This window comes from Ambystoma mexicanum, chromosome 13 (genome assembly GCF_040938575.1).
Source record: "Ambystoma mexicanum isolate Mex_15411 chromosome 13, UKY_AmexF1_1, whole genome shotgun sequence".
Taxonomy (NCBI): Eukaryota; Metazoa; Chordata; class Amphibia; order Caudata; family Ambystomatidae; genus Ambystoma; species Ambystoma mexicanum.
The window spans coordinates 575,384,910-575,407,185 of record NC_090938.1 but is presented as its reverse complement, the minus strand read 5'-3'; positions in this window follow the sequence as shown (position 1 = coordinate 575,407,185).

The following is a 22,276-nucleotide window of genomic DNA, read 5'->3' as shown; positions in this document are numbered from 1 at the left end:
TATGGGTGGCTGCCTGGGTGTGCCTTATGGTGAACGTTACAGTGAATGTATTGGTGGCTGGGTGTGCGTGCGTGTGTGTATGGGGAATGGTGTGTGTACTTGTGTCCAGGGGCGCAACAAAACCTACATTTCGGGGGGTGCTAACCCTTCAAATTTTGGGAGAAGTGCTAACTTCATGGGTGGTGGGGGAGGGGCAAACCTATTTGTGTGGGGGCATCTAACTTCTTTATGCATTGTAATGAGACTATTCTAGTGCAGCTTCAATGTTACAAACAGTTAACTCTCTATGTCTGAAAGCACACGCACTTGTGGACTGCTGTGAGAATAAGCGGGCTCCTGTCCCCTCTCTACCCTTCCAATCACTTCCCTGGCATGCAAGTAATAAACACACATCAAGATTTCAATTGCCTAAAGAGTTATGCATTTGAATGCAGGTACTCCCAGTGAAATGCTTCACGTTAGTAATTGCCAGGCCTTTGTTAACAGCTAAACCCAGGTGCCGTTTAATATCTGTGTCCTGTTCTGTCTGGCAACAGCTCTGTAGGTAAGCCAGGTCGAGTCAACATAGCCCAAAATTTCAGGAGGCTGGGGGGGGGGGAATGGGAGACTGAAGCTCACTCAGCTCAGTGGTGTTGGACCACTATTTGTGTTTAATCCCTTGGTTACTTATTGGTAATCTTCATTACTCGTATCCCTATTCTTCATTGTCCCAGTACTTCTGTATGAGGCACTTTGACTCATACACAAGTACTGGGATGAGGTAGAGGTACATGGAGGTAATGCCCGACTTAGTTACCTGTAATCTTCATTACTCCTAGTTTCACTGTTCCTCATCCCAGTACTTACATATGAGGCAATGGGCCTCATTACGACCCAGGCGGTAAGTTACCGCCTGGGCCGTGACTTTACCACCATGGCCTAAACTACGTTTACGCCATGGTGGTTGGCGGACTTACCGCCCCATTCCGACCTTGGCGGGGCGGTAAGTCCCCAATCCCCATTTACCCTTCCCCATTCCCATTTTTGCCCCATAGGGCATAATGGGAGTGGGGAAGGTGTTAATTACGCCACCGTAAATTACGGTGGCGTAATTAACTCCATGGTCCCTTAGCGCCATGGATTTTAACACCTGCTAAAAGCAGGTGTTAAATCCGCCATGGCGCTAAGGGACCTCGTACTCAGGCGGTAAGGGTCGGCGCTGTTTACGCTGCCGTAAACCCCTTACTGCCTGGGTCGTATTGAGGCCCAATGAGACTTATACGTAAGCACTGGAACAAGGAAAAGGGACGTGGAGGTAATTCTGGGCCGAGAAGCTGATTTTGGGGGTTGGGGCAGAGGGTGAGAGGGTATGAGTTGTCGGGTGGGGTAGGACAGGTATTATGCGATAAATCATGATGGTCATCCATGTCCAGGCAAAGCAGGCATGAAATGTGGTATTAGTGGCTAGAGAGGCATTTTGGTGATAGGATATGATATGATATGGCATTTATAACGCGCCTATACACAAGTGTTTCAAGGCGTGACGAGGCAAGGAAGGGGAACAGAGGGAGGACAGACAACGATCCTATTAGGCCAGGTGTCATTCAGATTGCATAAGTGCATGGGAAGGGGGCAAGGGACAGTGCAGTACATGGGAATAGTTCACAATAAATAACGGCCAGCAAAAGGCAAGTGCAGGGGTAAGTGCAGACATCAAGTGTCATGGGCAAGTGCATGGGTAAGTGCAGTCATCAGGTGTCACATTAGGTGTCAAGGGCTGGTAGGGGACTGTAGGGATACGGAACAGTCCCCAAGTGCAGGGATTGCCAGGCGGGCAGTGCAGGTGTGTGACACTGGCAGGGGATGGACCTGGGACCGAGAGTCAGAGGGTGTCCAGGTAGCCAGTGCAGTTCCGGCTACAGCCAGGAGGTCAGCAGAGGAGAGGAGGAGAAAAAGCAGAAGCAAAGAGAAAGGTTTTGAGGTGCTTCTGGAACCGAAGATGGTTCTCCTCGAGTTTAAGGGAGGCAGGGAGGCTGTTCCAGAGTGAGGCACGAGCCGAAGAAAGAGATCTACCACCAACTCGTTGCTTAGAGAAGCGACTGCCCCTGAGGGAGTTGGAGACGGATGAGAAGGGAAGCAAAGAGAGTTGAAGGTATTGAGGCCCCATGCCCCAGATGGCCTTGTGGACAATGCAGAGGGTTTTGAACTTAATCCTCACAGCCAAAGGGAACCAGTGCAGAGTTTTCAGTCCTGGAGAGATACGATCCCTGGGCTTGAGGCCAAGGACAAGTCTCACAGTCCTGTTCTGGATGAGTTGCAGAGGGCAGAGAGTAGAAGCAGGCAGATTTAGAAAGAGGCTGTTGCAATAGTCCAGCCTGGAGAGAACCAGAGCTCTGGAGACAGTGAGCTTCTGGGGGAAGGAGAGGAAAGGAAGAATACCTCTGAGGAGGTGCAGTTGGTAGTGGGACTTCTTAGAGACGTCAGAGATGTGAGGAGAGAAGGATAGTGTGGAGTTGAAGATTACCCTGAGGTTTTTAGCCTTTTTAGTTTTTTGGGCTTCAGGCGGATTCTCATGACAGGGGCCAGGATATCAAGAGTATCAGATATAGCAGAGTGGAGCATGGAGAGAGCTGTGTCAGGGTGGGAACCAGCCAAAGGGGGGGGTGAGATGGTGGCAGCGAAAGCCTCAGCTGACACACGCTTCATGGGTCAGAAGACCGAGAAGGTGGGTGGCAGTGATGGAAGTGGCTTTGCCTGAGGGGTAGGGAGGGTGAGGTGGGAGGAGAGGATAAAGTGATCACTCCAGGAGAGAGGAGTAGAGAGGAGGACAGAAAGGGAAAGGTCTCAGGAGATCAGAACATCCAGAGTGTGCCCTGCAGAGTGAGTTGGGCCAGAGGGGAGAATAGTGAGTGAGAGAGAGTTGCAGAGGTTGTGAAAGAGTCCGGAGGGAGGACAAGAGGCATCCAGGTGGATGTTGAAGTCTCCAAGAAGGAGGAGTTCAGTGGTTGAGGCCAGGAGTGAGGCAGAGAGATCCGCCCACTCAGAAAGGAAGGAGGAGATCTGACCAGGTGGCCGCTAGATAGTTGCCACAGTAAGGGAATGGCTAGGGGAGAGAGAGAGCCTGCAGACGAGGCATTCAAAAGAGGAGTTGGCCTGCGTAGGAGTGACAGATGCAGGAATCCACTTTGGGAAGATCAGAGCTACACCCCCTCTCGAGCGGTTGGACCTGGGTGCAGAGAGGATCTTGTAGCCGTCAGGTAGGAGTGTGTCAAAGCAAGTGACAGAGCTGGCCATGAACCATGTCTCTGTGAGACCGAGGAAATCAAGGTCAAGTTCTTCCAGAAGGTGGCAGATATCAGAGGAGTGTTTGGCAGCAGAGCGAGAGTTTTGAGTGGCAATATGGAGAAGGTTAAAACAGAAAAGAGGAATCAGAACTTAATCCGATCCTAGGTGTGCACACTCCCGGCCCTCCCAATTGGAGTTGCTTAAATCGTAATTATTTTCTGTACTGTTCACATCAATATTGAAAATTGAAAACAGATAACCAATTTAGGTAAAATCATGAAGATTTTATATCTTCTGTTTTATTTGTGAGGCTTAGGCGTTCCTTAGTTGCATAGCGCCAACAGTTTTTTTTGCCAATGTATTTCAGATATGTGTCCGTCTTCAGGGCTCTTAGGCACTATACTTAATTATATTTTCATCAAACAAAAATGGATATATAACATCAGAAATCACACATTTACACGCAATATACATATATTGTCCTAAAGTGAATCACCATGTAATTTCATTTCCCCATATATAGTCATTGTCAATACATTTAGCCCAAACAAGTATGCAAAGTTACATTCAATGAGTATATTGGCATACCAATTGCAGTCGGTGTCCAAATTGTTCAAATTTAAAAGAATAGACCAACACCCATAAACAGAAAAAATAAAAAAAGTCAATTAGCTCAGTGATAGAGTGAAATGCACTCAGATATCTATCTAATTAATGGTGTCTGTACCTGTGTATGCAAAGGGTATTGCCTATGTCCTACGTGTCGTCTCAATCTAAAGCCTCCGTTAGTTTTAATCCCCTCGGTAACTCAGCAGTAGCAAGATATTGGGAAATGAAAAAACATAACATTAACCAAATTAGGATTCAGGTCCTAGAAGTGGTGAAGCTGAGAGATAAACATGAGGATCTGACCAGAAGACTCAATCAACGAGAGATCTACTGGATTGATAGATTGGACTCGCTAAAACCAGGCGGGATCAATGAAGAAACAAATTACGCATGTTTTCTATGATGGAAACACACCTGGTGATGAATAACTCTGGATACACATGGATGTCTCTTGTGGAGACCATTTCTACTATTTTTCCAAACATTTGTAAATTTACTGTGGAGGTGCTTTCCCATGTGGCACTTAAGTCCCAGCGGGACCCAAGGCAGCAGCGTGTGCTCATGCCATAACGCACCCCAAAGCAAAGCAACTATCTACAGGGCATTTAATTGATTGAATACTCTGATGTACATTTATATTGACCATGAGCAATGTGTAACAGTCGATTGAATTGAATCCAGACAAGCATTAAGTGATAACGACTGTCCATCCACAGAGTGGAGGATGCACTCAACAAATGTTGTTGCACTGTAAAATATGCAAAATATAATCAAGTATAGTGCCTAAGAGCCCTGAAGACGGACACATGTCTGAAATGCATTGGCAAAAAAACTATTGGCGCTATGCAACTAAGGAACGCCTAAGCCTCACAAATATAACAGAAGATATAAAATCTTCATTATTTTCCCTAAATTGGGAATCTGTTTTCAATTTTCAATAATTGATGTGAACAGTACAGATCATAATTAGGATTTAACTCCAATTGGGAGGGCCGGGAGTGTGCACACCTAGGATCAGATTAAGTTCTGATTCCTCTTTTCTGTTTGGACTCCAACCTTGTGCCAAGGTCTCAAGGTGTGCACCAAAACATATCAAGTAATATTGAGCTACAATTGAAGTACGGAAGCGGTGCCCGCCCTCTATATATAGATAATAATAATATGGAGAAGGTTGCCATCCTTGAAGGACTTCCGGGGAGGGGTACAGATCAGAGGTATGCCCTTCAGAGGTGTCAAAGGGGGCAGAGAGGGAAGGAGGAGGCAAGGTAGCTGCGGAAGAGGCAGAGGGCAGAGCAGGAGAAGAAAGGAAATTGATGAGGTGCGGGAAGCGTCTATCAAAGAGGTGAAGGTTGGCCTGGGGGCCTTGGACCAAGACGGTCCCATTTGAGTAAACATTAATGATGACCTTAGAGGAGTGGAAGGAGGCCAGGCGGGCATTCAGTCTAGTCATTTCTTAGTTTGGCTTGACTTTTTTTAACTGGGCATCTCTGATAAAGCAGTCCTGCTAAGTTCAATTGCCTGGCTAGACTGGCATTTGGGTGCTGCCAGTCTAGCCGTTTCTTACTTCATCATTGTATATTTTGCTGGGCATCTGTGATAAAATAACCATAATAAGTGTTATTGCTTCGACTGGCATTTTGGTGCAACCAGTCTAAGTATGTCTATATGTGGCCTGGCATGCTTTACTGTAATATGTTATAACGAGTGTAGACTGGTCTATATTGTGCAGCCAGTTGGACATGTTTTCACTGTGGTATGGCATTTTTAATAGCAAAGCCTTATATTAATTAAAGCATTAATGTTCCTGTGCACTGTTGGTGACTTGCATGTATTGGATTTTTGGACTGGTGTTACGCTACAAAGCAATTGCAAATGATTAAGCCTTTTAGCCAATCTTTCCCAGAAAGTGTGCTGTATAATGCATTAAAACACATATTTATATCTTTCTACTAGTGCAGTGTGCGGCGTACCCGTGCAGCAACACGTTCCTGCATATTGCGCAAGCGTGGTTATCTAGGCTGGACCAGAATGTGGCGTGCGTGACCAGTGATTTGTTGCAGAGTTGGGGCGGGTCCCCCTCAGCATTGCTTGCAGGGGGCCCCTACAGTTTGTGTTATGCCACTGTTAAGGACTAGTCTCATGTTACGATGCCTGCTACATGTATTTGTTCCTTTAAGTACACTGTTTGGATGTGCTCTCCCCTTTGAAGGTGGTCACTGCTGAGGATAACATTTTCCTGTCACATGACTGTGGCAGAGTATGTAAGCTGCCATTATCAGGATGCACATACATTGCAACTCTTCTAGCCACCTTAGTTGCTACTGCAACCCTTGTTACCTGTATTTGTGTCTGCTGTCCTCTGAAGAAGTCAGATTCCATCCATGTTCCTGGTTTTCCCTACCTCCTGTCATTTTCCCAAAGCACATATCCATCCCAATGAACAGTCATCAACGCTCTGGATTTGATGTGTGGCCCTATGGATGACTATGGGTAAGATGTCATCCTTGTTGCTGGATCCAACAGGTTGCAATGCTAATTTGATATAGTTCAGAGTATAGACCAGCTGCATGATCTTTACAGATCATTTGCAGTGCAGTGCTGAGGTCCCAGTCTCAAAATTGAGAATATTGTTTCTAAGGCGGCTGTGACAGCTCGCTGTTATGTGAGTTCAGAGATCTTGTGGGTAATTGCTGTTAATGGACAGCTTGTTCGTGAACCAGAAAGGGCCAGGAAATTCCTTTATCATTGTTTGGTAGAGTTTACAATTTAAGCCCATCTGTTTGCTTCACATTGATTCAAGATGGGGGTCGGGCAGGGAATTCAAAATGATACCGCTTGTGCTCGGCAATTCCTTTGGTGGGGTATGTTGATCCCGCTCTTCATAATTATCCTGTTTTTCTGCCTAAATTTCATCAGATGTGTGATTGGCCCTATGGTAGCTAAAGCCCTTGGTGAGTGCAATGGAGATTTGATCCAGCACCACAAGGTTTAAAGGGCGTATTGCTGAGTCAATGTGACCAAAAAGCGCAGATTATAAATTCTTTCAAAGGGGACACCCAAGATGAGATTAAAGATGATTTGCCAATAGTGGCAAGCTATCCTACCTACCTTGGTTTGATTTATCTGGTTGTACAGATCAGCTGTTCTTTGGAGGAATGCGAAATAGAGTCAAGCAATGGATGGGAGATTAGAACATCCATGTCTCCTTTGGCAGTTCTTATTAGGAAGAGTGACAAGGAGCATGCCCATTACAATTCATCCAATTTAGATGAACAGCTGCAAAATGAATTAGAATGGGAGAGGAATCCGGCAAGGATTAGGGTTCTACTGTAGCCAAAGGGGACATCTAATAAAGGATTATCCTGGAGAGCCTATCCTGGTAAATTGTTGGGAGATGAAACTACCCACCTCTTATGTAAAAGCAGAGCTTGAATGTTGCCCCTTTTGTAGCTTAGTTGGCTAAACAGTTTAAATGATGAAACTCTGCAGGAGTAGGGTACTTCTTTATTGTAAAGTAGTTCTCATTCACATCTGCTTTGTTGGAATCGAGAGCCTCTGGGGTGCACATAGATTGAACGCAGTCTAAGCAATTGTGTGTTTCTGTAGTCCTCAAGGGCCAGTGTACATAGCCCATACTGTGGATGGAATAACCTTCTTGTCCTTTTGATACTCAAACAAATCCAATAGGAGTCCCGACAGATAATCTTTAAACTTGATTGTATTTGCATCTGCATTAATTGAGTTTATAAAGAGCGTTTGCAAATGTGCAACACATGAGGTAACGCTACAAGTAAGTTAATGATAAAATGACTTAAATGTTACATTGACGAAAGGCAAAGAAAGTGTTGTTTGAGAGAGGATCGAAAAAAAGGAATCAAGAAGACCTCAGGGACACAGGGAGAGAGTTCCTCTGCTTAAGAGCAAGAAGTGGAAAGGATCAAAAGTGAGACTAAGCACATGGAGGCTTTGGAAGAGTGCGAAGAAAAAAGACCTTGGGAGTGAGGAGGATGAGAAGGTCTACAGAGAGTAACGAGTGAGGAGAGATGGGGCAAGGGCAAGGCCACAAATGCACTTGAAAATGATGCTGAGAGTATAAAAGAGAAGACAGGTATTAAGGAGGAACCAGGGAAGGGAAGCCAGAGAAGGGCAGTGCCTAATAATATGCAATTGCTTTTTTGGGATTCCAGGGTTAGCAAACCATAATCCTTTCAAGGTACTTGTTTGGTTATCATGGGCTCTTCCTTTTGCCAGGAGAACTGTTTAGCAATAAAAACCTATTAGATTACAGAAGCGCAGCAGGATATCCCATACATTTCCCATAGTGTTCTGTGTGAAAAGTGCTCATGGCTATTGCCTCAGTTCTTCCAGCTTGATGTCATAAGCGCCTGGATGTTTTAAAGAATGTCAAGGATCATTCTTCCCCTCATAAGAAGCATGGTTATGCAATTGACGTGGTGTTGTGTGGTTGAGCAAGTTGTCTAAGAGTGGAACAACGGGATAGTCCACTGGTGCTGGTATGCATTTGGCATTTGGGCCCTTGGGTGTGCTTGGCTATCAACTGAGTTATTGGAAGATATACCATTGCAAGATGTTTACCAGGTAGGTTTTTCCTTTAGGTATCCTGCTTGAATGTGTTCCATCATTTCAAAATAGCCATTGCTCTGGATGGTCTCTTCCTGCCACATGGCTGTGACAGAGTGCTTGAGCTGCCAATGGCATGATTAGGCTGTGTTACAACTCTTCTCACCTCATAGAGTACTGCTGGATGACTCCTACATTGCTTCTTGTCTGCTGAGCCATCCATTGTCTCGATGGATTTATGTGCCTCGTGCTTTCTTACTCTGAGCATATCCTTCCCCGAAAACATTCTGCCATTCTCTGGGGTTATTGCAGAGCTGGCAAGGTGGCTATTGGAAAGGGCATCCTTTTCACTTGACTGATAAACTGGAGTGTCTCGGGTGTCCCGATCCCAAGAAAGGGATTTCTGTCAAGCTGCATCGGTCTCCTCAGGGCTGAAACAATTCCCAACAGCACAGTCTAATGTCATGACCTGCTCACCCAAACCCAGGAAATGGTCTTCATGGCAATAATGGTATTCCCAACATCGGATGGGCCTCCCTACATTAACCTGCTTCATCCCAATGTAATGCCGGCACATTCCTTAACCTTTGTTAGCAGTCTAGACCTGTTCCAACCTGGCAGCTGTCTACTTCCAGCTTTTGTGGTGTGTGATGAATCCTGTGGAGTCATCACTAATCCCCAGCCTGAGATCTCCTATCATGTAGAAGAGGACGGCTGTCGAGTGGAAGTGCTGGCTCTGTTGAAAGAGACACAAAACTCCTTCCGTCCTTCTGAACCTGTGACCACTAAAGTATTGATGGCATACTGTCAATCTGGGCAAAATACCATTAACACATACATAACATCTTCTGTCCTTGAGGTTTTTGATTTAAACAAAGATTTACAGCAACGTGGCTTTAAAAGGTTCAAAGCTCCTATCGACTCTAACATTCATAAAGCCTCAAGTACTGAGACGAGGAAGAGGAGGAAGGAGTCAATGTGGAATGAAGGAAACATCAAGTCAAAGGTGCAGACTAGTTGTAAGACTATCAATTAGCTGTGCAGAACATTTAAATCTAATGAACACTTGCAATTCAGGAGAGGAGAAGAGAGCTGCAGAGTAGGCGAAGTGGGAAGGGGAACCAACAGCAGAAGCAGACTCATGGAGATTGTCCGTGTTGGTAGAGCAAGATGCTCACGGCAGCTGCCTGGGAGTACACTTTGCAGAGAAATGGGAAACTGGTGGGAGTGTGGCGGATGCCTAGGCAGGACCACTGGGATTCAGACAGCAGTTGCGAGGCTGTTGGAGACACAGTCCTGTGTCGCTGCATCAATTCCGTTGGCAAGGGACTGCAAAGCTGACCTGGGAACTGAATGAGGGTCTCTGAAGCAGGGGAAGCCTTCCCAAGGACAGAGCTTCGCCGCAGCCACATGTCACACACTTGGAAATGTCAACATACACCGGTGAGTCGGCCCAAAGGATTTGGGAGCCCCGGGACATTCTGCCAAAGATTCCAGCAATTGAATAATTCTTTTGAATACTGACCAAGTTAAGTTGAAGGGCAAAACTTGTACAAGTCTCCTCATATGAAATGTCAATTTGGGGAAAATTGGAACAAGCATTGCCACAAGCAAAGAGATATTAATGAAGAAGTTGAAGGGCAACATGTGTGCAAGTCTCATTATATGAAATGTCAATTTGGGGAAAATTGGAAGAAGCATTGCCACCAGCAAATAAATACTAGTGAAGAGATTGACAGTCAGAACTTGAGCAAGTCTACATATATGAGATGTCAATATGGGGGAAGTTGGTATGAACAGTGAACAAGTACAACTGTGTTATACTCGGCCAGAAAGTGAACATTGTAAGACGTCCTGGTGAAAGAAGCACATCAGGTAGTGAGACCTTTTGGGGAAAGATATCCGGTAGGAGAGTATACCACGCAATCTGTAAGATACAGCCGGGGGGATTCCTGGCAGGAGAATATTGTCTGGCAGACCTCCAATGCACACACTTAGAAAAAATACAACCAACTAGGGAAAAACACCCAGGGCACCTCTTGCAAGGAGAACACATTTTATTCACACCCAAGAAAATACATGCCAGCAAAGAACTCTGCTCACACAGAGTGCACTGACTAAAACAGCATAGGCAATAAGTTATAAAGGCACACTGTGTCATAAATGACATGCATTACATAGGTTACAGACGGCTTGTTGGTGCAACCCTATACATATTCTGCCTTCTCCATAAGGGATGCCAGGCCATTGGTCCCAGTTTATGCTGTCCGTCTTCTTCCACATGGGTTTCTTCTTTGTACGTCATCAGGCGCAAAGCTCCTAATTAGCAATTACCAACCCAAATGATTTAATTCCCTATATGTGGCCTAATGTGCACCTGGTACTGCAGACATGGGCGCAGAGGATACTTTCAAGGTCACGATAACTTGCAAACCATAGCCCGATCCCAGACATGTCGGCACCTTCCCAAATCTTTCCACCCTGGTTTTAGGTGTATTACTTTCCCCCTTGACACCTCGCAGCACAAATCACAGGGATAAAGGATGTGGTGAACCTGCATTTCTGTTGTGATCTTCCTGATAAATTGGCCATCGAACATCTAACAGTTTTATGGTCGGTGGTCTGTGGCTGGCTGGTACACTGGAATGCTAGGGTCCTGGTACGGGGGCATCTGGGCACTATAACCTAGGGTTTGGACAGGTGAAGGTCAGCGGCTCGTGCCCTCCTTCTCGTGGGATACCTTTTCACAGGGGGCTCTCTGCCCCCTCTTCGCCTTGCAGGGCGTATTCCTTCTGGGCTACATGCACTAATAGTATGAAACAATGAGAGGTTTGTGAATTTCCACTGATCTGGTCTTCCTCACTTCTGTCTTCGTTGCAACTCGAACCCGCATGCACACACATTTTTATATTCTCTGCACACACTTGTTTCTATTCTCTCAGCCTGGGCCTACTGCCCTGGATGCAGCACAGCACTAGGCCTTGATTTCAAAATGGTGACTGTTTTCTAAGATGGCGTTTTACTTCCAGCGCAATCTATACCTAAATATATAATATGCTACCCATAATGCATCTTCTATCGACACCCACTTCCTCCCTATGATCTCCCAAAGCAGCTACAACACACTGGGGGTCATTATGACCCTGGCGTTAAGGGTTTAACGGCTCTGTTAAACCCTTAACGCCTGATTACGAGGTCCCTTTGCGGGACCCGACCTTAACAGCTGGTCTAGACCAGCCGTTAAAGTAGGGACCCGCAAAGGGACCTTGGTGCTAAGTAGGGTATCGCAATTTGCGCCAACCTTGGAATGGGGTGGTAATTCCCCATTGAACCATGGCGGACCCGTTACAACACCGGCACCAACCATGGTGCTAATTGCGCCCTGGTTTAGCGCCGGTGGTGTAATGAGGGCCATTCTTATGTCTCTGCCTCATCTGGAACCACTTGGGTGCCTGGTACGATTGTCCCTGCTCCCTTATAACATACCAGGCAATCCATAAAGCATATGAAAAGAAGAGACATAGTAAAAGATACCTGGTAGTAGAGTACACCAGGGGATCTAAAGAATATATTGAAGAATTCCTGTATATCAGGAAACTGCTTTTGGAACAGTTGTGTAAAAGAGACACTTATGAAGCAGCTTTGTAAAATAGAGATTGTTGCCATTGAGAAGAAAGTGTTCTATGAAAAAGAAAGATTCCGTCTTTGAAAGGAACACTTTCAGTATCCTACCTGAAATAATCCAGTGAAAGGGAACCCCCTACTGGGTTCAAGGATTATTTGTTGAACTTTCATATTTTGTTTTCTACACATGTTTTGCTAAGCCTGAATCAGAAACCTTGCCCCTTTAATTGTTTATTTAAGTATGAGGGACAGATATGTATTGGACACAAGGGCCCTCATTACGAGTGTGGTGGTCCGGAAACAAGGGTGCCTGCAAGCCTACAGGCAGCCTAGTTTCCGCACCACCACACTCCTAGTCTGCCTGTTGGGGTCGCTGCGCCTGACAGATCTGACCCTGCCCTGGTATGCAGACTGATCACTGTAGCACCGGCACCATTAATAACGGTGCCAGTGCTTCCGTGAACTCATGGGACTCTACGGGATTGGGGACTAGCATTTTCCGGGACCCAGCTTTTCTGTCCACAGGGACTTGCAATGTCTCGGTGGCACTGGGAAGCTAGGTGCTGGTAAAATGGAAGCACCAGCAGGGTTACTGCTGGACTCGTAATGAGGCCCAAGGACTGTTTGCATAATCTTTATGACAAGACACAGACTGGTCTTTAGTTTTAGTTTCCTAGGTAGGGACATTTTCTTTAGCATAGAGATAGAAAGGACTTTATCCAACCCCTTTAAGTTAATAAAGATGTCTAAATGTTACATTTTGACAACCAATAGACTCTCTGGCACAAAAGAAGTTGCAGACTTTGTGAAAAGCAAACCAACTTGCCTGCTCTTCTCGGAAATCTTGAGTGGTATACTGAAGTGAGTGGTACAAGGCCTGGAGTCTCCCCAGAGCCCCGGTACGATAAGAAGAGCTCCAGAGAAACCCCTTGGGTCAGGCCCAAAGAATCAGGGTGAAAAACCCTTGAAAGGGAACAAACCCTGGCCAGCTGGTCTAGTTTCCCAAGATGAGTAGCACCATAGTAATGCAAGGTTTAAGGATCTGGGTAAAGGTGTGTCCATCTTCAAATTCTCTGTCAGTGGAACACAACAGAGAACCGGAAAATCTCTGTGAGATTCGTAGCAATGTAGCAGAGACTGAAACGCTGCCGGGAGCAGCTGGGGAGAGAGGACAACAGCCAAAGCCGCATAACCATGAAGAGAACAATGGCAGGCGGAGGCTGTGGGGGAAGAATGAACACGAAATGTCGCGCAGGCATCCAAAAAGGAAAGGCAGGAAACAAAAGGGGAAGAAGCAGCCGAAGGCGGCTGTAGGCAGAAGAGCAAGGGAAACCAAAAAACTGGAAAGAAGTAGCGCAAGAGTGGGAAGAGCCAAGGAGGGAGGATAAGAACAGGACACCCAAGGGGGGCAGCAATTTTGGAAGAAGGAGCAGGGCAAAAGAGAGAATAGTAGCAGGCTCGTAACAAGATGAGTAACACCAGCATAAGCGTGTAATAAAAACAAAGTAATGAGCTGCTCTCACTGTGTTCTCTGCTTAAGAAGCCTTCACATGCCTGTTAACGTTCGAGGCAGTCTCAGTGCTGCCATCATGAGGAAAGTCTGGAGCGTTAGTTTTGCACGGTAAGTGAGGAACCATTTTCTGCCATGTTAAGTGAATTGTCACACCATAGGGATGTCTCCTGCGCCAGCGTGGCCACAAGGACCATGAACATAGGGAATTCCTAACACTAATGTTGAAAATATTACAACTTTGTGTCTGCCTCTCATTTCTGACCCCGCACATATGGTGTCAGGGGTGGCATTGTATTCAGTTGACGCAAACTGGGGAATCCTTAAGTTTGAGAAACACAGTAAGAGAGCTTCCGATCCTATCATTGCTACTGAACAGTCTATAGGGTTTGATTTATAAAGCAGTAGAGGTGAATTGATTCACCCTGGGGACCAAGCTTTGAAATCCTCCAACTTGTTACTTATTCCCCTTCCTGGTACTTACATTAGATTGAACTCTAAATCCAGATTAGCCTGGTGATACCGCTTAGACATATTAGCTGGTGTCATAGACCCTGATTATAAAGAAGATGTAAAAGTGATGACACAAAATAACTGGGAAAAACATACCAAATTAAAGCATGGGAGAGGAGAAGGCTCTATTTACTAAACCCCAAGAAATCAAAGGTTGTGACGAGTCTGAGAGAGGAACTAAAGGTCTTACAGAAGCAGACATAGAACCTCCCCTTAGACCAGCAATAAAACCCATCCCTATAGTAGAATAAGATCCTGAGGTTATTCCTGACCTAGATTTTGGTCACAGAAATGATTTCCTTACAGGCAGAGCGTTTTCTTCAGGTATTACCTGAGGAAGAAGGAAGGTTAAAGTGCGGACCATTTTTTTTCTTAAAATCAGGGTTGTTATATAAGGGAGATGTTGGAGCTGATGGGCTTCCTAAGTCACAAATAGTAGTACATAAGAGTCACAAAACAATTGTTTTAACAATTGCTCATTCTCACCTGCCAGGTGGGCATCTAGGAACAGCTAAAACTCAAGCCCAAATTGTAAACCGATTCTATTGGCCTGGAATATATGCTGATACAAAAGAATGCTGTCAGTACTTGTGCACTCTGTCAAAAAGCGAGTACCCAGATGCCTCCCCCAGCTCCCTTACAGCCCTTGCCCATTATAGATGTACCTTTTTCATATAGGTATGGGTATAGTTGGTTCTCCGGAACCATCAAAGCTGGAAAACTGCTACATATTGGTGATATTGTACTACGCAACTCATTACCCTGAAGCTTTTCCCTTGCGAAATAACACCTCCCAACAAATTCTAAAACATTGAATACCTTTCTTTTCAAGAGTTAGTTTCCCAAAGGAGATCTTGACAGATCAAGGGTCTAACGTTATGAGTAAACTCATGTTGGAGGTGAATGGAATCTTCAAAACTACAGCCGTCTTGCCTTATAACTACCCGTTATTTAATGAGCTGCCAACATCTTTCTGCATTTTGAATTTCCTCACTTTTGCTTTGTTGCGACAATTGTGCAAAAATTTGATTTCCTGCATTTTTTGGAAAATGGCAATTAATATAGGAGCACTGTCTACCACTCTCCAGAGCTCCTTCTCTATATATACACCTCACTCCGCCCCTATGGGAGGGCACATAACTACATCACCCCCACAACGCCCCACGCCCTGTCCCCCTGACATCACAACTTCATACCTACATCATCTCCCAGAGCCCTGGACCTTGACACAGTCGGGATGTCACAATCCCTGCTGGGCCACGCCTAGCCCCAAAATCACAGCTCACCCCACGACATCACTGCCAGGAAACACCCTTTCCTATGCCTGCACTTCTGGAACACAACGCATGATGTCACTGTTAAGTTAAGCCTTAGGGGAAACTTCAGGGACATGTCCGTGATGTGGGTTGCACTACGTGGGTAAGACTATTCAAAAAGTGAAGACCCGAATAATGGAGCACCGAAGTTGCATAAGAAACAAAACTGAGAATGCACCTCTAGTCAAGCACTTCAACCGTCAGAAGCACGATCATGAGGACTTTACATGGACTGTTTTGATGTCTCTTAAAGGGGGTAATCATGAAGACCGTCAAAAGAAGCTGCTTAGAAATTAACAGGAAATGATTTACATGCTACATAGTGATGTCACAGGCTTGAACGAATCCATTGAATGGCACAAGATTTAGCCCTAGTATCATGCAGAGTTAGGATCTCCACCCCTCTTGAGTGATCCCCCACGTTGTGGGACTTTGATATTACTTTGATATGGACCGCTCTAGAGATTACCTGGTTGCCCCGGGATGGCTATTTATATCAACCCTCTTGGATCCTCCTATAATATACGTAAACTGATCACTTGTCCTACCTATTCTGCCCCCTACAGGTTTATCCTTGTCTTTTGTTGATGGGACATGCTCAGAGCTAGTCCACTGTTCAATTTGTCTACCTTCCGCCATTTGGAGCCAGGTATGGGCGGCACCATGGTTCACCCTCCTTGTTGAGTTGGGGTTATTATTATATTGTTTATTTATTCATTTTTACTAGTCGGTGAGATGTATTCTCCCTCCATGATCACTACCTGTCTGGTTCAGGTACCGGCCATCGTAGTTCAATTGCACTCTCCTGTTTATCAGCAGGGTATCCCTCTGTTTCTTTGGGGCTAGGCCCGTTGTCTGTATCCTTATACTTGTGTGCCCTTCGTCCTCTTCTGTTTTGGCCATCCGCTTGCCTGTTAGCCGCTACATACTGTTTGCTATTCACGCCGTCCATACGGTATAGGGCATGCAGCTGGCTTGGGAAGTTTTTCGAGAGACCTTTTTTTTCTTAGTTTTCACTATTGAGAGGTCTGTTTCTGGGACCCATGTTAATTCTTTAGCACTCTTACACCTAGGGTTATGGCCCCACATGGAGCATCACCCCTGTTCCGTGCTAAGATGGAAGCCCCCTTATCGCGCATTTCCTTCTTCCATTCTGTGGACATAGACATAGCCATAGGACTAAATCCATCTCTATGACAACACTTATGCCTCCATTTACTTTGCCTAGCCCTTTTCTCAGTGCTGTTTGCAGCGTTACGAGGCACATTCTGACGCCGGACTTCCACATTCAGGTATTCACCTCTGATGGTAGTCAGATTGCTGACGCACCTAATGACCAGCTCTCCAGTCTGACTTGGGTTCTCTGTCTTTGTTACAGTGTTGTACAGGGGATACATCCCGCTTTTTCTGAACTCTAATACAAGTTGGACGACTTTGAAGATATATCTTTGGCGAACACGGGCGCCGCACGTACTCTGGCCAATTCTTGCCACAGGTATGTGTCCTGTGAGTCCTGTGGTCTCACTTCGCCACTTTCACCGGTGGGTTGTTTCTTTTTAGGTTATTTAATGACACTTATAACTTAAGCTGTTCTCTTTCTATATGTACCCTGTGTTTTCGTTTGAATTTGTTTTAGCTAGCATTTGCGCCTGTTACATATTCCTTGCTTTATATTGGATGTTAAGTTTTGTATTGTGGACCTGTGAATTTACTCATGTTTTTTAACCTTGATGATTTATTATTAAAAATGCTGCTAATTTGTTAGAAGTGTCTGGTCCTTCCCCTCCTTTTTAGAGGTTTAGAATCTAGCCCCTGTTTTACTAGCTCTGTCTTCTACTATATATTGATCTTGATCCACCCAGATATAGACAGAGTAGACACTGCCAACTAGTATGAATCAGTGGTCTACCGGGTTTCCTTTTTTTATAATAAGACAATCCCTGCTGGGCCACGCCTAGCCCCAAAATCATAGCTCACCTACGACATCACTGCTGGGAAATGCCATTTCCTAGGGCTGCATTTCCGGAACACCGCGCATGACGTCACTAATAGGTTAACCTTAAGGGAAACTACAGGGACAAGCCCGTGATGTCACAATCCCTGCTGGGCCACGCCTAGCCCCAAAATCATAGCTCACCCACAACATCACTGCCGGGAAACGCCCTTTCCTACGGCTGCCCTTCCCAAACACACAGCATGACATCACTACTAGGTTAAGCTTAAGGGAAACTACAGGGACACGCCTGTAATGTCACAATCCCTGCTGGGCCACGCCTAGCCCCAAAATCATAGCTCACTCCATGACATCACTGCCGAGAAACGCCCTTTCCACCGCCTGCACTTCCGGAACACGCAGCATGACGTCACTACTAGGTTAGGCCTTAGGGGAAACTTCAGGCAAACGCACGTGATGTCACAATCCCTGCTGGGCCACGCCTAACCACCCAAAATCACAGCAAAGACCACCCCATCACTTCCGGGAAGCGCCCTTTCCTAGGCCAGCAGTTCCGGAACACCTCGCATTACGTCACTTCAGCACAGGGACATATGGTAAGGAGGGACTTCTGTTACCACGGACACCCTAGAGGGGTGGGACTTCCGGTTAGGGCGTGGTTGCTGAATGTCAGTTGATGAAAGGTACATGCTAGCACTACTAATATACATTTCCCACATTTCAATTGTTTTTTTCTACTTACTAAACACAACTGTAGCACAAATATGTGACCTTGTATCTGACATGTAATTACAATAATATCTGAATTGTTTTTATTTCTGCCACCAGCCCATTGAAAAGTTCAGACTAATAGCAAGTTAGCCTTCTTGAGGCACAAATTATTTCATATATAGTTTAACTACTGCATTCAATATGAAAACACACCTTTCTGAATTAGGTGTGATCCACCCCTGTGAACACTGTGTCAGCATTTTATCATAACCATTGGACAAAATGAAACATTGCACTGGAAAACAAGTTCAATGATATGTGATTCACATGTGAATATTATAGAAACAAGCATACAGATGGACTGGCCAATGGTAGTAGCATCCAAAGTACTAATTGAAGAATGTGTCAGAATATTGGCCATCCAGTTTTGCCCCTTACGTGGAATTCAGACAAAAGCTATGGCTCTTCCCTGAAGCCTCCATGTCAACCACAGTTTTCAGAGATAAGAGGACAGGATATTTGCAGGGGAAATTCTTCAATAGGGCAAATGGGGGTGCATTAGGGAAAAACCCACGGAATGTCTGGATGAAATGAACAGAGGAGGCAAGAGATTTTTCACTTGGACAGCACAACCCTCTTTCTTCAACAGTTCAACCTAGTGTAAGGCCACAACAGGCATTGCTGACTGAGCCTAACGCAGACGCTCTGCACCTCTACATTACTATGCTGTCCCTTCCACTTCTGGGCTGCAGTTAAGAAGCCTTCCAAATGAAGCGCTACACAGACCCAGATATCTACAAAGGTGTAACTGGATAGGATGTCCCCAAATTTCACGTTGCTCACTGGCCCATCAGGTGCTTCATTTGCAACAGCCAATGGGTGGATGGTGAGGGCTTTATAACTGAGGCTATGAAACACAGACACTGGGCCTCATTACAAGTTTAGTGGTGCAGGAAAAAAGTGGCGGTAATTCCGTTACTGCTACTTATCCCGCACTGCCAAACTACAAGTTTGTCGGTGGGGGGTTGACTGACTTACCTCCATCCAAGAGCTAGAAGTAAATCGGGCCCTCACTGGCAAAAGACAGCGGTATTACTGGTGCCGGTGACACTAACAATTCCCTATGTGACTCCATGGAATGGGGAGTGACCACTGTTGCCGGCACCTGTAATATCCCAGAAATTCTGGGATATCAGGCGCCGGTAATGGAAGGTCTTTTTCCTGGTATCCCGCTGGAACTACCAGCGGTAAACCGGGAAGCCTATAATGACCCTCAGTGTCTTTTGGGCTGGCAGCTAAGGAGAGGAGCATGCTGAGGAAGTGGGAGAGCACCAGAGCAGGGGGTCCCTTTGAGTCCAGTTGAGGGGTGTGCTCCAATGAGGGAGAGAAAAGTCCATTGAACATCAGAAAAGAATGTGCTCCATTGGTGGGGAGAAAACCCCTCTGAACCCCAGAAGAGCGGCCTGCTCCAGTGAGGTGATGAAGTAACCCCCTTAACCTCAAAGAAGGGTGTGCTTCAGTGAGGGAGAGAAGAGCCATTAACCCCCCTTAAATCCCCCTATAAAGGGGGTCTGTTCGAGTGAGGGTTAGAGGAGTCTCCTGAGCCACAAAGAGGGGTTCTGCTCAAATGATGGGGGGTCCCCTGAACCCCAGAAAACAGGAGCACTCCAGTGAGTGGGAGAAGAGCCCCCTTTATATCCAAAGAGGGATCTGAGCCAGTGAGGCAGAGAAGAACCCCTGGTCCCCAGAACAGGTGTGTGGTCCTGTGAGGAAGAGGTTAGTCCTTGGCACCCTAGACAAGGGGTGGGTTCCAGTGAGGGGTAAGAAACCTCTGACCCAAGAAAAGGGGTGTGTGAAGTACTTTGTACTCAAAGGAGGAATGTGTAACGGAAGAGAAAAGCCCCTAGAAAGCCCCTAGAAGCGAGAAGAGGAGTAAGTGCTACAGTGAAAAGAGAGAGAGGTGGAGGGGGTGAAAATTAATGAATATCCCTGGGACAGTGAGCAGGGAACTATATTACTGGGTGTGGATTAGTGAGCAGGGCACTATATTTCTGCATGTGTAAGGGTGAGCAGGGCTCCATACCCCATACCCCTGGGTATAAAAACAGAAGGGGAGGGTCCCATGGGTCAGGAAGTGGGGAATAAGTAACAGAGAGAAGGAGAGTCCCAGTAACAGGGAGGACATTACACTTTGCTTAGGAAGGAAGCCCTACATCCTGTGATAGGTGGAGAGGACTTGAAGTCCCCAGAAGAAGTGACCAAGACTGAATGTATTTTTGTTTGCTGTTCTTTGTTTATACTGCTCATTTCAAGGACTACATTTCCCAAGAACCTTTATATACAGCCATGCTGAACCAATTTCCATGCAATAGTCTTTCAGCCCATGCCCCCAAAATGTTTTATCTTTTTTTCACTTAAGATTGGAGATCAGGAAAGGCCAATAAACCTTTATTATGCACCCCACTAAAAGCTGAGTGAAGTTCCCTAAACCCAATCCTGGATATGCTTTGAGCCTACCATACTAGGAGAGACACCTAGAAAACCTGGATTCATTTTTACCTCCTGACGCCTGAGGCCCACATCACAACATCACAGCTCACAATGTAAGAACTGTCATGACATAGGCAGTGCTTATGAATACCGAATACCAGTGAGAGAGGTTGAAAGTCCTGCACATCACGTAGTGACATCACACATTTTACCATGACGTCACATGCTTTAATGTAGTTTCACGTCCTAATACACATAACGGGCATCTTTATGCCACACTGTACCGTCTGTCTGTGGTCTATTGTAGATATGCTCTGTTGTTGGTTTGGTAAGTTAGCAGTACTTACCCTCTCTGTCATTTATTTATGTACTTAGGTTCCTTGTGATCTTAATTGAGTTTTCCTTGATTTTTAGTTAGACTCTTCATATTACCCTGAATTTCTAGAACATGCCACTACTAGCGGTGAGGTATTTGAGGCTGTTAATTTACTAACTTTTGCTTGGACTTTAAATCTCACTCTTTGGTTCCGCTTTTACACATTTTTGTCTAATTTATATCCAGATACCAGTACTGGTTTTCTGTTAGCACTTTAATTTGTGAGGTAAGCTCTTTAATTACAGTACATGAGATTGCTTGGGTGGTATTGCATATTACCCTACAGTAGCATTGACGACCAGATTGAGACTATTGGTCAGACGAGTTTGATTTAACGCTATTGTAACTAAGCTTTGGTGTTTAGCTCTAGGTGTACGTAATACTACCCCTGTGGAGATGATTAACAGTGAATTGGGATTAATATCCCTCAGCACCCAAAAAAATAAATAAGGAGCAGCTTTTTCCCTTAAAAATCTTGAAAGCAAAGAACTGTGATACTATGCTGTTCAATTTTATAGGTCTTTTAGAATCTGATATCACCACTTGTGCTCTTAAGGAATTGATGAAAGATATCTTTACTTTTTATAATGATTATAAAGACTGGAGTTGATTATCTGTACTTCTGGACCCTATATGGTAGGGTAAAGGCACAGAACAACTGCAGCAAGGCTCTCAATTTGGGAAAGCTTGGGGTGCAGCCAGGCTTAAGCTTTCAGCAGCTGATGAAGGCAGGTTCTTAAGTCCAGTGTTTCCCCAAAGCCCCCACAAAGGAATGTCCACACACTATGTCAGGTGATAACACAGCTTTTTTATATAAAATAAGGTTTGCTACGTCTACACACAGCGGGCCTCATTACAACCCTGGCGCTAAGTGAAAAACGATGGCGGTAAATGGTTACCGCCATCGTTTTCCGCTAGGTCCGATCATGACCCGTGACCGTTAACTACGATGCCATTAGCGACATCGTAGTTAACGCTGCCGCTAACTGCGCCAAGGGCGCGCGCACGCGACCTCCCACACCATACTTAGCGCCATGGCGGAAAGGTACGCGAATGCCGACCCAAGCGGACATGCACCTAACGCCATCACCCAGCCCGTTAAGTACCTTACCGCCATGGTGCAAATTACGCCATCGCGAACCAACCGTAAATGGCCATGTAAAGTGAATGCAGCTGTCACAGGTGCACGGAAACAGCACAGGTGAAGGCAATACAGACTCAGGAAGTACAAAAAGAGCACACCCCACCCCTTCCGACACCCAGTCACACTCCACAATGAAACCAATACGACTAGCAATGTTGGGGCTGGAGGACCTGATAGCAATGCA